Genomic DNA, 15512 nt, shown 5'->3' with positions numbered 1-15512 from the left:
GAATCCAGTAGTTCCACTCTAGGTATATGCCCAAAAGAACTGAAAGCAGGACTTGAAAAGGTATTTATACATTTGTATGCATAGCAGCATTATTCACAATAGCCAAAAGTGGAAGGAGGCCATGTGTTCCCCAGTGGGTAAGTGGATAAACAAGATGTAGCATATCCATACAATGAAATAACATCGAGCGCCAAGGGTGGGCACCAGTCCTTGAAGGCACACAACTGTAAACCAGACAGAAAGTAACCTTGAGGTGCTTGGAGTGCCAGGTAGCAGGCAAGCAGTGGGCTTTTCAGCGTCGTCTTTAGAATTTGCAGCTCAAGGAAGTGAGATGTCGAAGCTGCCACCCAAACCAGTCAAACTAGGGTAAGATAAAGTCTTCAGAGTCTTCTATACATTTGAACCCAGAACTCCAGATGAACTATGCTCTGAGGAAGGTGATATCTACGTTACTGACAAGAATGACGCAAATCGGTGGAAAGGCACCTCCAAAGGCAGGACTGGACTAACTCCAAGCAACTATGTGGCCGAGCAGGCAGAATCCATTGACAATCTATTGCATGAAGTAGCAGAAAGAGGCAACTTGAGCTGGTTGCGAGACTGTTTGGACAACCGAGTGGGTGTTAATGGCTTAGACAAGGCTGGAAGCACTGCCTTAGACTAGGCTTGTCATGGGGATCTCAGAGATCTAGTGGAAATGCTGTTTACTCAACGGAGTATTTAACTGAGCCAACAGAACAAGTTGGGAGACACAGCTTTGCATGCTGCTGCCTGGAAGGGTTATGCAGACACTGTCCAGTTGCTTCTGGCAAAAGGTGCCAGAACAGACTGAAGAAACAATGAGAAGAAGCTGGCTTTGGGCATGGCTACCAATGCCCATGCGTCTCTCCTGAAAAAGAAACAGGAGACAGATGCAGTTCGAACACTAAGCAATGCTCTTGCTATTCCAAAACTTTGTCTGCCAGAAGAGGGTTGGTAATCACTTTTTAAAAGTATATATGAACATGGCAGTGTTGCACTGTGTTTGAGTAGAGCAGGTAAAGGAAGGATTCTCACACCCACAGGAAGGGGAACATCGCACACCGGGGCCTGTTGTGGGGTGGGGGGAAGGGGAAGGGATAGCATTAGGAGATATACCTAATGTAAATGATGAGTTAATGGGTGCAGCATACCAACATGGCACATGTTTACATATGTGACAAACCTGCACGTTGTGCACATGTACCCTAGAACTTAAAGTATAATAAAAAAAAAAAAAAGGAAGGGTTCTCACCTTTGGTTTGCCAATAAGTGACTGGATTCGAACATTAAGCAATGCTCTTGCTATTCCAAAACTTTGTCTGCCAGAAGAGGGTTGGTAATTATTTTTTTAAGTATGTATGAACATGGCAGTGTTGCACTGTGTTTGAGTAGAACAGGTAAACGAAGGGTTCTCACCTTTGATTTGCCAATGAATGACTGGATTCTTTACTGTATAAAATGCATTGTTCACCAGAGTAGAACAAGAAGAGATGATTTCTATTTATCAAACTAAAGGAATTTTATAATTTTTTTCTTTAAAAAATCAGGGCTGGGCGCAGTGGCTCATGCCTGTAATCTCAGCACTTTGGGAGGCTGAGGCAGGCAGATCATGAGGTCAGGAGTTCGAGACCAGCCTGACCAACATGGTGAAACCCCATCTCTACTAGAAAATACAAAAATTAGCTGAATGTGGTGGTGCACACCTGTAATCCCTATTGGGGAGGCAGAAGCAGGAGAATCACTTGAACCCAGGAGGTGGAGGTTGCAGTGAGCCAAGATTGCGCCATTGCACTCCAGCCTGGGAGACAGAGCAAGACTCCGTCTTGGAAAAAAAAAAAAAAAAATCAGGATGGTTTTTTGGTTAAAGTTCTTTATCTCAAGGATTGAGATATTTTGAATGGATTTTTCAAGGGAGGGAAGGCTTACTATAATAATAAACCAAAATACTTAACAGAAAATCATCAGCTATTCTGACAAGAATAAACATTTTAAGAGGCTTTAAAAAAAAAAAAAAGTAATGTGATTCACTGTTAAAAAGGAAGGAATTTCTCTCTCTCTCTCTTTTTTTTTTTTTTTTTTTTGAGATGGAGTCTTGCTGTGTCACCCAGAGGCAGTGGCACAATCTCCACTCATTGCAACCTCCACCTCCCAGGTTCTAGCAATTCTTCTGCATCAGCCTCCCAAGTGGCTAGGACTACAGGCACCCACCACCACACCTAGCTAATTTTTTTATTGTTAGTAGAGATGGGGTTTCACCACATTGGCCAGGCTGGCCTCAAGCTCCTGACCTCAAGTGATCTGCCTGCCTTGACCTCCCAAAGTGCTGGGATTACAGGCGTGAGCCACTGCACCTGGCCAGGAAGGAATTTCTGACACATGCTACAACACAGATGAACCTTGAGAATATTATGCTGAGGGAAATAAGCCAATCACAAAAGGACAAATACTGTATGATTCATATGAGGTATCTAAAATAGTCAAAAGTCATAGAGACAGAAAGTGGAATGGTGGTGGTCATTGATTAACAGGTATAGAGTTTCAGTTTTGCAAGATGAAAATATTCTTTTTTTTTTCCTTCTTTTGAGATGGAGTCTCACTCTGTCACCCAGGCTGGAGTGCAGTGGTATGATCTCGGCTCACTGCAACCTCCACCTCCTGGGTTCAAGCGATTTTCCTGCCTCAGCCTCCTGAATAGCTAGGACTACAGGTGCCTGCCACCATGCTCAGCTAATTTTTGTATTTTTAGTAGAGACAGGGTTTCACCATGTTGTCCAGGCTAGTCTCGAACTCCCGACCTCAGGTGATTCACCCGCCTCAGCCTCCCAACGTGCTGGGATTACAGTGTGAGCCACTGCACCTGGCCAGATACAAATATTCTGAAGATCAGCTGCACAACAATGTGAATATACTTAACACCACTGCACTGTATGCTTAAAATGGTTAAGATGGTAAACTTCATATTATTTGCATTCTATGACAGTTAAAAATATTTTTTTAAAGGGTGTTGAGTTTTTTATAGTTTTCTAGCCTTCCTTTCATTTTTAATTTCTATGTTTTTAAAGGTCTTGGGGCCTACCCAAGATGATTGTGGGGAATGTTATAAATATACAATGGGCTGGGCACCGTGGCTCACACCTGTAATCCCAGCACTTTGAGATGCTAAGGTGGGTGATTGCTTGAGCTCAGGAGTTCAAGATCAGCCTGGGCGACATGGCAAAACCCTGTCTCTACTAAAAATACAAAAGCTAGCCAGGCGTGGTGGCACATGCCTGTGATCCCAGCTACTCGGGAGGCTGAGGTGGGAGGATCACCTGAGTCCAGGGAGGTCAAGTCTGCGGTGAGCCAAGATCATGCCACTGCACTCCAACCTGGATGACAAAGCAAGACTTTGTCTCAACAAAAAAAATTTTTTTTTAAATTAATAAATATAGATTAAATATATAAAACATCCTAGCAAGAAAAAAACTATATATAATATAAAACATATATAAACAGAATACATAATAAATATTCTTATATATGTATATATGATATATGTCACATACATAAACATGCACTTACTTATCCATATATTTATATCAGTGAAATAATCTAAACAGCACTTGGTTGGTGTGTGCTGTCTTTTGCACTGGATTATAAAATCATCAACATTTATTTGATTTGGTTGGAGCTGATCATTCAGACAGCTCTTCCTGTGAAGAGCCAAATGATGTAACACTAAAAGGGGGCTGTCCAACTGGGAAGAGGCTTTTGAAAGTTTGTCCAGGTCCCATGTCCCCAGTCCTCAATTGTCAACCATCATCCCATCTTCACCTAACCTGTAATAAGTCTGACATTTCAATCTGACTCCTGAGTCTAGGCAGGTAAAGTTATTTACCAGAAAGAAATAAAAATCGTGTAACAGTAATAAGTCTATGTTTGAGTACCCATATTAGAAGTGGTAATATTTCCAATTTGTGTGTATCTTGTTTGCTACATTGAAAAAAAAAACATCTCATATATTAAATTTGTGATTTGTCTTAGACAGAATTCCTCCTGAGTTGGGGATAAAGATTTGAGGGCATTTAATCTATTTGGGAGGTGATCCCTGGAAGCACCACTAGTAGAGCTGGGGATTGAGACAGATAAGGAAAGAAGCCAACATAAGTTCCATTCATTAATGAGCAGGTGATCACTGTGGGCAGCTGGGACCCAATTCTCCTCTGCTGGGGATAGACTCCCAAACCTGGCCATAAACTGGCCCCAAAACTGGCCATAAACAAAATCTCTGCAGCACAGTGACATGTTTGTCATGGCCATGGTGCCCACGCTGAAGGTTGTGGGTTTACCGGAATGAGGGCAAGCAACACCTGGCCCACCCAGGGCAGAAAACCGCTACAGGCATTCCTGAACCACAAACAATAGCATGAGAGATCTGTGTCTTAAGGACATGTTCCTGCTGCAGATAACTAGCCAGAACCATCCCTTTATTTCAGCCCATCCCTTTATTTCTCATAAGGAATACTTTTAGTTAATCTATAATCTATAGAAACAATGCTTATCACTGGCTTGCTGTCAATAAATACCTAGGTAAATCTCTGCTGGGGGCTGTCAGCTCCGAAGGCTGTGATACCCCTGATTTCCCACTCCACACTCTATATTTCTGTGTGTGTGTGTGTGTGTGTCTTTAATTCCACTAGTGCCACTGGGTTAGGGTCTCCACAACTGAGCTGGTCTCGGCAAGAGGCGCCCAATGTGGAGGCTCAAACCCAGGTCAGAGGGTTGCCGGAGTGACGGTTAGAGAACGTGGAACTAAGCTGGAGGGCACCCGAGTACTCTCAAGCAATCCGTGTGGTGAGTAAGAAGGGGAGCTAGGAAACATCAGAGTAACAGTGGGACAAGTGTAGGCTCTGGTTCGTTCCACCTTGGAACCTTTTCACACTGATAAGGAGGAGGAAGGAGAGTATAATGAAGTAACAGAAGAGATAACAGAGCAGGTTCGTTTGCCAGCTAAAGCTAAAGCAGCAAAGGAGGAAGAGGTTCATCCCTGCCCTTCTGCACCCCATCCTTATTTTGAAGAAAAGGAGTGGCCTGACTCTCCAGATCTTTCTTTTCTGGAGGACACTGGGTGAAAAATGGTTGCCCCAGTGACTGTTCAAGCAGCGCCTTGAGCAACCACTCTCAGTTCTATTCAGGCAGGAATTCAGCAAGCTAGAAGAGGGGTGATTTAGAGGCTTGGCAGTTCCCTGTTGGAATACATCCCCCCCACCCCGAGATCAACAGGGAAATATTGTAGCTACATTTGAGCCTTTTGCTTTTAAATTACTCAAATAATTTAAACAAGCTATTAATCAATATGGACCAGGTTGTCCTTTTGTAATGGGACTATTAAAGCAGGTTGCTGTCTCCAGTCAGATGATTCCTACTGACTGGGATGCTCTTACTCGAGTTTGTCTAACTCCTGCTCATTTCTTACAATTTAAAACTTGGTGGGCAGATGAAGCTTCCATTCAGGCTGCTCGCAATGCCCAGGCCCAACCTCAAATAAATATAACTGCAGACCGACTTTTGGGGATTGGTGGCTGGGCTGGTTTAGATGCACAAGTGGTCATGCAGGATGATGCCTAGAGCAGCTTAGAGGAGCGTGCATTAGAGCTTGGGAAAAAATCACTTCAGGTGGAGAAGAATATCCTTCCCTTGGTGCTGTAAAACAGGGACCAACAGAACCGTATGCAGATTTTATAGCTCAGTTACAGGAGTCTCTTGAAAAGGTGATTGCAGATTCGGCTGCTCAGGATATAGTGTTGTGGTTATTAGCTTTTGACGATGCTAATCCCGATTGCCAGGCTGCTCTGCGACCTATTAGAGGGAAAGCACATTTAGTTGATTATATCGTGGCCTATGACGGTATCAGAGGTAATCTGCATAAGGCTACTCTGCTAGCCCAGGCAATGGCAGGACTGAGAGTGGGTAAAAGAAATACTCCATTTCCTGGAGCTTATTTTAACTGTGGGAAGCACGGTCGTACTAAAAAAGAATGTAGAAAAAAATCAGTGAGTCACACTGCCAGATAGGGGAAAAAAGAAAACTGCTGAGCCTGAAATATGTCTAAAATGTAAAAAAAGGAAAACATTGGGCTAATCAGTGTCACTCTAAGTTTGATAAAGAAGGGAACCCGATTTCGGGAAATACCATGAGGGACCCATCCCGGGGCCCCATTCCAAACCAGGGCATTTCTGGCTCAGGCCATTCCCTCGCCCCTGTACAATGTCTGTTCCCCACCACAGCTGGTAGTGCCGCATTGGATTTATGCTGCAAAACTATGAATGGTTTGCATTTACAATTCCTGCAGTAAACAACCTGCAGCCTGCTAAGCGTTTTCATTGAAAAGTGTTGCCACAAGGCGTGTTAAATAGTCCAACAATCTGCCAGACTTATGTAGGGCAAGCAATTGAACTTACTCGTAAAAAATTTTCACAGTGTACATTACCCATTATATGGATGATATACTTTGTGCTGCCCCCACTCGAGAAATATTACTCCAATGTTATGATCACTTGCAAAATTTGATTTCTCATGCTGCCTTAATTATAGCTTCTGACAAAATTCAGACTACTACTCCTTACTCCTACTTGGGGACCTTAGTAAATGACACTACCATTGTGCCACAGAAAGTAGCCATACATAGGGATCAATTGAAAACATTAAATGACTTTCAAAAATTACTAGGGGACATTAATTGGATACGACCTGCTCTAGGCTTTCCTACCTATGCCATGAGTAATCTATTTTCTATTCTTAGATGAGATCCTAGTCTCACTAGCCCTTGGCAATTAACAAAAGAAGCTGAGGCAGAGTTACAGCTGATTGAAAAGCAAGTCCATAAAGCTTAAATAAATAAAATAGATCCAGAGAAGACTCTAGATTTGCTAATTTTTCCAACTCAGCATTCACCTACTGGTGTTATTGTTCAAGAGCAAGATCTTGTAGAGTGGCTTTTTCTTTCACATACTACTTCACAGACTCTAACTCCTTATTTGGATCAAATCACTACCATGATAGGTAATGGGAGACCTTGGATTGTTAAATTACATGGACATGATCCTGGAAAAATTATTGTCCCTCTCACGAAGGCACAAATACAGCAAGCTTTTGTAAATAGTCTTACTTGGCAAACCCATTTAGCTGACTTTGTGGGCATTCTCGATCATCATTTTCTTAAAATGAAACTGTTTCAATTTTTGAAATTAACTAATTGGATCCTCCTTAGAATAACTAAATTTAAACCAAGCGAAGGTGCTGAGAATGTTTTTATAGACAGGTCGAGTAATGGTAAAGCTTCTTATTCTGGCTCGAAAGGTAAAGGTTTTCAGATACCCTATACTTCAGCTCAAAAAGCGGAACTTGTAGCTGTAATTGAGGTATTGACTGCTTTTAATATGCCTATTAATGTGATTTGTGATTCTTCATACGTGGTTCATTCCACACAATTAATTGAATATGCTCAGTTACGATTTCATACAGATGAACAACTGATGACTTTATTTACCCAATTGCAAACAGCAGTTAGGAGTAGGATGCACTCTTTTTACATCACTCACATTAGGGCTCGTACATCTCTTCCAGGACCTTTAACTGAGGGGAATCAAATGGCTGATCACCTAGTTGCTAATGCAATATCTAATGCTAGACACTTTCACAATTTAACCCATGTTAATGCCCCTGGTCTCAAACACAGATACAGCATTACCTGGAAAGAAGCTAAAGCTATTATCTAGCGATGCCCAACTTGACGAATGGTACATTCCTCATCTTTCACAAGAGGAGTTGATCCTTGAGGACTGGAACCTACTTCTCTTTGGCAAATGAATGTCACACATGCTCCCTCGTTTGAGAGACTAATTATGTACCTGTACGTGTGGACATCTTTTCTCACTTTGTCTGGGCTACATGCCAATCAGGAGAGTCTTCTGCCTGTGTTAAATGTCACCTTTTGCAGTGTTTTGCAGTGACGGACGTTCCAGCTTCTATTAAAACAGATAATGCCTCAGGCTATACTAGCCAAGCTCTAGCTACATTTTTCTCTATATAGAATATTAAACACGTTACTGGCATCCCATGTAATTCGCAAGGACAAGCCATACTGGAGTGAATCTCTCCCTGAAACAGCAGTTGCAAAAGCAGAGCGGGGAAAACAGGGACTATGGGACACCCCAGATGCAACTGAATCTAGCATTATTAACTGTAAATTTTTTGAGCCTGCCTAAAGGCCAGATGTTATCAGCAGCTGAACAGCATCTACAGAAACCAGCTGCAAAGGCAGAAGCAGAACAACTGATTTGGTGGAGAGATCCAATAACAAAAAGTTGGGAAATAGGTAAAATAATAACTTGGGGTAGAGGTTATGCTTGTGTTTCTCCAGGACCCAATCAACAGCTGATTTGGATACCATCAAGACACCTGAAACCTTATCATGAGCCAGATGCCAAGAAAGAGATTCTGGGAAGATCTCGAGGACCCCCCAGTTGCAGCCATGTCGAGACTGATGCTGAGGAGGACCCCAACTGTCACGAGCAACACCCGTTGAACACAGCCACCTACTTGGGGACAGATCAAGAAGCTGTCACAGATGGTGGAAGAAAACCTGAGGAAAGCAGGACAACCAGTCACAATGAGTAATTTAATGGTAGCTATGATAGTGGAGATCACCACTGCCATGAGTATTCATTCAACAAGGGCTGACACAGAGAACAATTATACTTATTGGGCATATTTATCAATCTTGGCTGGCAATAATGTCTGGTGGTAGGAGGAATGGGGAGGGAGAGCATTAGGACAAATACCTAATGCATGCAGGTCTAAAACCTAGATGACGGGTTGATAGGTACAGGAGACCACCATGGCACATGTATACCTATGTAACAGACCTGCACATTCTGCACATGTATCCCAGAACTTAGAAGTAAAATTAAAAAAAAAAAAAGAAATGCAAAATGGTTTAGAGACTTTGGAAAACAGTTTGGCAGTTTCCTATAAAGCTAAACATATACCCACCATAAAAACCAGCAATCCCACTCCTGGGTATTTACCCAAAAGAAATGAAAATCAGTGTTTACTCAAAAACCTATATGTGTATGTTTATACTGGCTTTATCTATAATTGCCTAAATTGAAACTATTCAAGAGTCCTTCAACAGATAAATGGGTAAATGATCTGTAGTACAGCCATACAATAAAATGCTACTCAGCCATATAAAGTAACAAACTACTGATAGACTCAATAACATGGATGAATTGCAAAAGCAGTATGTTAAGTAAGGGAAGTCACATTCAGGGCAAAATAGTGACACCCCCGTCTCTGCAAAAATACAAAAAAATAGCCTGGTGGGATGGCACATGTTTGTAGTTCCAGCTACTTGGGAAGCTGAGGTGGGAGGATTGCTTGAGCTCAGGTGGTCAAGGCAGCAGTCGCACTCTAGCCTGGGCAAGAGTGAGACTCTGTCTCAAAAAAAAAGAGAAAATCTGGTGGGGCATTGTGGCTCACGCCAACACTTTGGGAGGCCAAGGCAGGTAGATCACTTGAGGTCAGGAGTTCAAGACCAGCCTGGACAACATAGTGAAACTCTATCTCTGCTAAAAGTACAAAAATTAGCCAGGCTTGATGGCACATGCCTGTAATTCCTGCTACTCGGGAGGCTGAGGCACAAAAATTAGCCGAGTGTGGTGGTGCGCACTTGTGGTCCCAGCTACTCAGGAGGCTGAGGCACAAGAATCGCTTGAATCTGAGAGGCAGAGGTTGCAGAGAGCTCAGATCATGACACTGCACCCCAGACTGGGTGACAGAGTGAGGCTCCATCAAAAAAAAAAAAAAAACAAACAAACAAAAAAACACCAAAGAAAAAAGAGGGAGAAAGGATAAAACACAAATGGCAAAATAATGATTATTGTTGAAGCTAGGTGATTGTTACCTGGGGTCTGTGGTGCTATTCTTTCTACTTTTGTGTATGCTTGAAAATGATCATAACGAAGGGTAAAAAGAAATTGAAAAGAAAGAAAAAGTGTGAAGGACTCTGTGGTCACTCCACCTGGCTTCACCACTTACCACCTGTGTTGAACTTGGACACATATCTCAGCTTTGTTTCTCACCACTTAGATGTTAGCAATATTTTGACTTACAGGATTTTATGATGACCAACTGAATTAGTATAGGTGAAGTGTTCAGGTAATGAAGAAACTGTATACTCTCAATAAATAGAAGTTATGATTATTAGAAATTGGATTGGCTGGGTGCGATGGCTCACGCCTGTAATGCCAGCACTTTGGGAGGCTGAGGCTGGCAGATCACATGGGGACAGGAGTTCAAGACCAGCCTGGCCAACATGGTAAAACCCCATCTCTGCTAAAAGTACAAAAAAATAGCCAGGTGTGGTGGCAGGTGCCTGGCTACTTGGGAGGCTGAGGGATGAGAATCACTTGAACCCGGGAGGTGGAGGTTGCAGTGAGCCGAGATCACACCACTGCACTCCAGCCTGGATGACAGAGCGAGACTCTGTCTCAAAAGAAAAGAAAAAAAGAAAGAAATTGGATTGAGGTATATACAGGCATGTCTGATAGACTTTGGACAGGGGAGACAGGCAAAAGAAATCAGATTTTCAAGGGGGCAAAAAAGTTCCTATGCATGAGAGAGAAGACCAATATGTTTACCACAAGGCCTGCATTTTGGGAAGGCAGCAGTTGTTAGTCCTGAGTATGACATGAAATGGGTCTTGTATGCCCACTAACCCAGCCTCTCTCACCTCTAATGCCAGTGTGTCCTGAGGAGAAAGTAGTGTTACAGGTAAAAGGTAAATGTCACTAGTAGTCCATGTCACTCTGCTAGGTAAATACGAAATAATTAAATAGGCCAGACACAGTGGCTCACACCTATAATCCCAACACTTTGGGAGGCCAAGGTGGGAGAATCACTTGATGCCAGGAGTTTGAGACCAGCCTGGGCAATATAGTGAGACCCTGTCTGTACAACAAATTCAAAAATTAGCCGGACATGGTGGTGTAAATATGTAGTCCCAGATACTTGGGAGACTGAGGTGGGAGGATTGCTTGAGCCCAGGAGGTTGAGACTGCAGTGAACTGTGATCATGCCACTGTACTCCATCCTGGGCAATAGAGCAAGACCCTGTCTGTATCAAAAGGAAAAAAAAAGGCCAGGTGTGGCGGCTTATGCCTGTAATCCCAGCACGTTGGTAAGCCAAGGTAGGAGGATCACTTGAGCTCAGGAGTTTGAGACTAGCCTGGGCAACATGGCGAGGTCCTTTCTCTATTTAAAAAAACAAAAAACAAAAAATAAAAACAAAAACAAAAAAACATTTTTTAAGAAAAGGAAAAAATAATTAAATGATCAGCATCAAGGGCTCTCTGCCATGAAATATTATCTAAAAGAAGACAAGAAAAGAAGGCATTTCCTTGTGTCTCTACTCACAGTAGGTGGAAAGCATAATAAATGAAGGAAACCCAATGCAAATTAGCTTAGGCAAAAGTAGGAATACTGAGCTCTGTTACTGGAAAGGTTGAAGCAGGAGCTGGTTGCAGACAGTGAATGCAAGTCAACTGATGGCATGAGGATCTCTCTCTCTCTCTCTCTCCCCTCCCTTCCTTCCCTCCCTCTTTCTCTCTCTCTCTTTTGGCTTTGCTCCTCCCTGGAGGCTGCTGGCTCATCCTCATCTTCTTCACATATGTGTCTTCCATGTGGTGGAGGAGGGGTAACTATGGGTGTAGAAAGCTCCAACTCAACATCCTCTCAACACGCAACCACAGAGTAAAAGGAAGTCTCCTACCTCTTGGTGTCTGTATAAAATCCCAAGGAATAGTTCTGATTGGCTCTATTGGATCATGTATCCACTCCCTGGGCCAATCACTGTAGTAGGTGGATAGGTTAGTATGTTGAGTAGGCCTGGGTTCTGGGGACTAGTACTGTGCCTGGTCACCAGTAGAAGCACAGGGAATTGGGAGGGACCACAGGGAAAGGTTATTAAACAGTTAAAAACAATAGAGAAGCGAATGGTTGGATCGGGAGGCAGCAGATGGAACAGTTAACTCCATGGCCGAAGATGCTCTAGGACATTATGTGTACATTAGGGACACAGTTAAGTGGGCCAAGTGCAATACCATGATATCAGGACAACCATGGATGTTCACTCCAGCAGTGAGCATCAGCAGTGTGGTGGAGGAGTTCAGGGTACATTGAAGCACAGAGGACTTCTATGGACAGCAGTTCAGGGAAATGCTGAGGGCAGGATCTAGAACAGAAGGACTTCATAGCTGCGTGGATCTATCTGATTATAGTCAGGAAGACCCTATATCCACATAGACTTTTGGAGTGTCTAGAAATAGACCTTGGGGAGTGTAGCAGGCACTATTGCTTCCTTCCATACCCCCAACCACTCACTTCTAGTCACCCAAGGCTGCTGATATGGTTTAGCTCTGTGTCCCCACCCAAATCTCGTCTTAAATTGCAATCCCCACATTTTGAGGGAGGGACCTGTAATCTCCATGTGTTGAGGGACGGAGGTGATTGGATCATAGGGGTGGTTCCCCCATGCTATTCTTGTGATAGTGAGTGAGTTCTCACAAGATCTGATGGTTGTATAAGTGTTTGGAAGTTCCTCCTTCATTCTTCTCTCTCCTGTTCCCTTGTGAAGAAGATGCTTGCTTCCCCTTTGCCTTCCACCATGATTGTAAGTTTCCTGAGGCTTCCCAAGCCATGTGGAACTGTGAGTCAATTAAACCTCTTTCCTTTATAAATTATCCAGTCTCAAATACTATCTTTATTGGCACTTCAGAGAGTGGGGGTGCTGCTATAAAGATAACCTGAAAATGTGGAAGTGACTTTGGAACTGGGTAACAGGCAGAGGTTGAAACAGCTTGGAGGGCTCAGAAGAAGACAGGAAGATGTGGGAAAGTTTGGAACTTCCTAGACACTTGTCAAATGGTTTTGACCAAAATGCTAATAAGGTTGTGGACAATGAAGTCCAGGCTGAGCTGGTCTCAGATGGAGATAAGGAACTTCTTGGGAACTGGAGCAAGGGTCACTCTTGCTATTCTTTAGCAAAGAGACTGGCACCATTTTGCCCCTGCCTTGGAGATCCGTGTAACTTGAGACAGCCAAGTGCCTAGGCAGATAAAAAGGGGTCCCCAGAGAATTTCCGATCCACCCATCTGCACAAAAGTATCTGATGTAAACACTTGTTTTGAAGGAACTTGCCCAGGGCCTTGTCTGAGCTTGCTCACCTACACACTGGGGGAACAGGGAGAAGCCTGGTGTCTTCGGTTCCTGAGTGGTGGCCTAGGATTCAATCTGAGAGGTGGATGGCCTTTTAGCAGGACTCTGAGTTTTTTCCTTTCTGCCGAATATAATCCTGCTCTACCTACCCTTCATTCAGTGTGTCTATGTGCCTAAATTTTCCTGGTTGTGTGATAAGAACTCAGTTTTTTTTTCTTTTCTTTTTTTTTATTTTTATTTTTTTTTTGAGATGGAGTCTTGCTCTGTCTCCCAGGCTGGAGTGCAGTGGTGCAACCTCAGCTCACAGCAACCTCCACCTCCTGAGTTCAAGCAATTCTCCTGCCTCCACCTCCCTAGTAGCTTGAATTACAGACGTTCAGCTGAACTAAGGAGCAAAATTCTGCAACATTTTGAACTTGAAAGAGATTATCCGAAATTGGAACTTATGTTTAAAAGGGAAGCACAGCGTAAAAGTTTGGAAAATTTGCAGCCTGACAATGTGATAGAAAAGAAAAACCCATTTTCTGGGGAAATATTCGAGCCAGCTGTAGAAATTTGCACAAGTAATGAAGAGTCAAATATGAATTGCCAAGACAATGGGGAAAATGTCTCCAGGGCATGTCAGAGATCTTGGCAGCAGCCCCTCCCATCAAGGCCTGGGGGTCTAAGAAGAAAAAATGGTTTTACAGGCCACGTCCAGGGCCCCACAGCTGTGTGCAGCCTCAGGACTTGGTGCCCTGTGTCCCAGACACTTCAGCTTCCAGCTGTGGCTAAAAGGGGCCAAGGTGCAGCTCAGGCCATTGCTGCAGAGGGTGCAAGTCCCAAGCCTTGGCAGCTTCCATGTGGTGTTGGGCCTGCAGTTTCCAAATGTCCAGAGTTTAGGTTTGGAAACCTCAGCCTAGATTGCTGAGGATGTATAGAAACCACTGGATATCCAGGCAGAGGTGTGCTGCAGGTGTGGAGCCCGCATGAAGAACCTCTGCAGGAGCAGTGCAAAGGGGAAATGTGGGACCAGAACCCCCATACAGAGTCCCCACTGGAGCACTGCCTAGTGGAGCTGTGAGAAGAGGGCCAATGTCCTCAAGACCCCAGAATGGTAGATCCAGTGACAGCTTACACCATGCACCTGAAAAAGCCAGAGACACTCAATGCCAGCCCCTGAAGGAGCTGTCCAAGGCTGTGGGAGCCCACTCCTTGCATCACTGTGCTCTGATTGTGAGATGTGGAGTCAAAGGGGATTATTTTGGAGCTTTAAAATTTAATGACTGCCCCACTAGATTTTGGTCTTGCATGGGGCCTGCAGCCCTTTGTTTTGGCTAATTTCTTGCATTTGGAACAGAAGCATTTATCCAATACTTATACCTCCACTCTATCTTGGAAGTAACTAACTTGCTTGTGATCTTACAGGCTCCTAGGCTGAAGGGACTTGCCTTGTCTCAGGTGATATTTTAGAGTTGAACTTTTGGGTTAATGCTGGAGTGAGTTAAGACTTTGGGGGACTGTTGGGAGGGCATGATTGATTTTGAAATGTGAAAAGACATGAGATTTGGGAGGGGCCAGGAGCGGAATGATATGGATTGGCTCTGTGTCCCCACCCAAATCTCATCTCCAATTTTAATCCCCATGTGTCAAGGGAGGGACCTGAAATCCCCATGTGTTGAAGGAGAGAGGTGATTGGATCATGGGGGCAGTTTCCCCCATGCTGTTTTTGTGATGGTGAGTGAGTTCTCACAAAATTTGGTGGTTCTATACGTGTCTGGAAGTTCCTCCTTCACTCTTCTCTCTCCTGCTGCCTTGTGAAGAAGGTATCTGCTTGCCCTTCGCCTATTGTCATGATTGTACGTTTCCTGAGGCCTCCCCATTCATGTGGAACTGAGAATCAATTAAATCTCTTTCCTTTATAAATTACCCAGGCTCAGATAGTATCTTTATAGCCGTGCAAAAATGGGACTAATACAGCTGCTTAGTGCAGCTTATGATGCTCTATGTGAGGGCTATTTTATTAGGAATGCTGGAGAACTCAGCCTGTGCAAAAACCAAGCCTGAATGTCTGGGCAAGACAGGAAATCGAGTGGACTGATGCTTCTGGAAGCAGCCCTCAACCAATGATGGTAGGAAGTTAGTGGATAATGCCCTTTCTTTCTCTCTCCCCACTTGGAATGACTCTGAGGCTCATGCTGACACTGCCTTCCAGCACCCCCCCAGCAGGATGGAGCCGCAGCTGTTCACAGGAG

At 43.7% G+C, this 15512-nt stretch overlaps 1 pseudogene; it reads left to right on the top strand.

Annotated features, from left to right (window-relative positions):
• The first annotated feature begins 331 nt into the window (after nucleotides 1-331).
• On the top strand, nucleotides 332-7869 carry LOC116479376 (osteoclast-stimulating factor 1-like; annotated as a pseudogene).
• Nucleotides 7870-15512: the final 7643 nt, after the last annotated feature.

The sequence above is a fragment of the Hylobates moloch genome, unplaced genomic scaffold (assembly GCF_009828535.3).
Source record: "Hylobates moloch isolate HMO894 unplaced genomic scaffold, HMol_V3 SCAFFOLD_12, whole genome shotgun sequence".
NCBI classification, from domain to species: Eukaryota; Metazoa; Chordata; class Mammalia; order Primates; family Hylobatidae; genus Hylobates; species Hylobates moloch.
The sequence above is the reverse complement of the archived record's forward strand: the minus strand, read 5'-3'. Positions and strand labels throughout refer to the sequence as shown.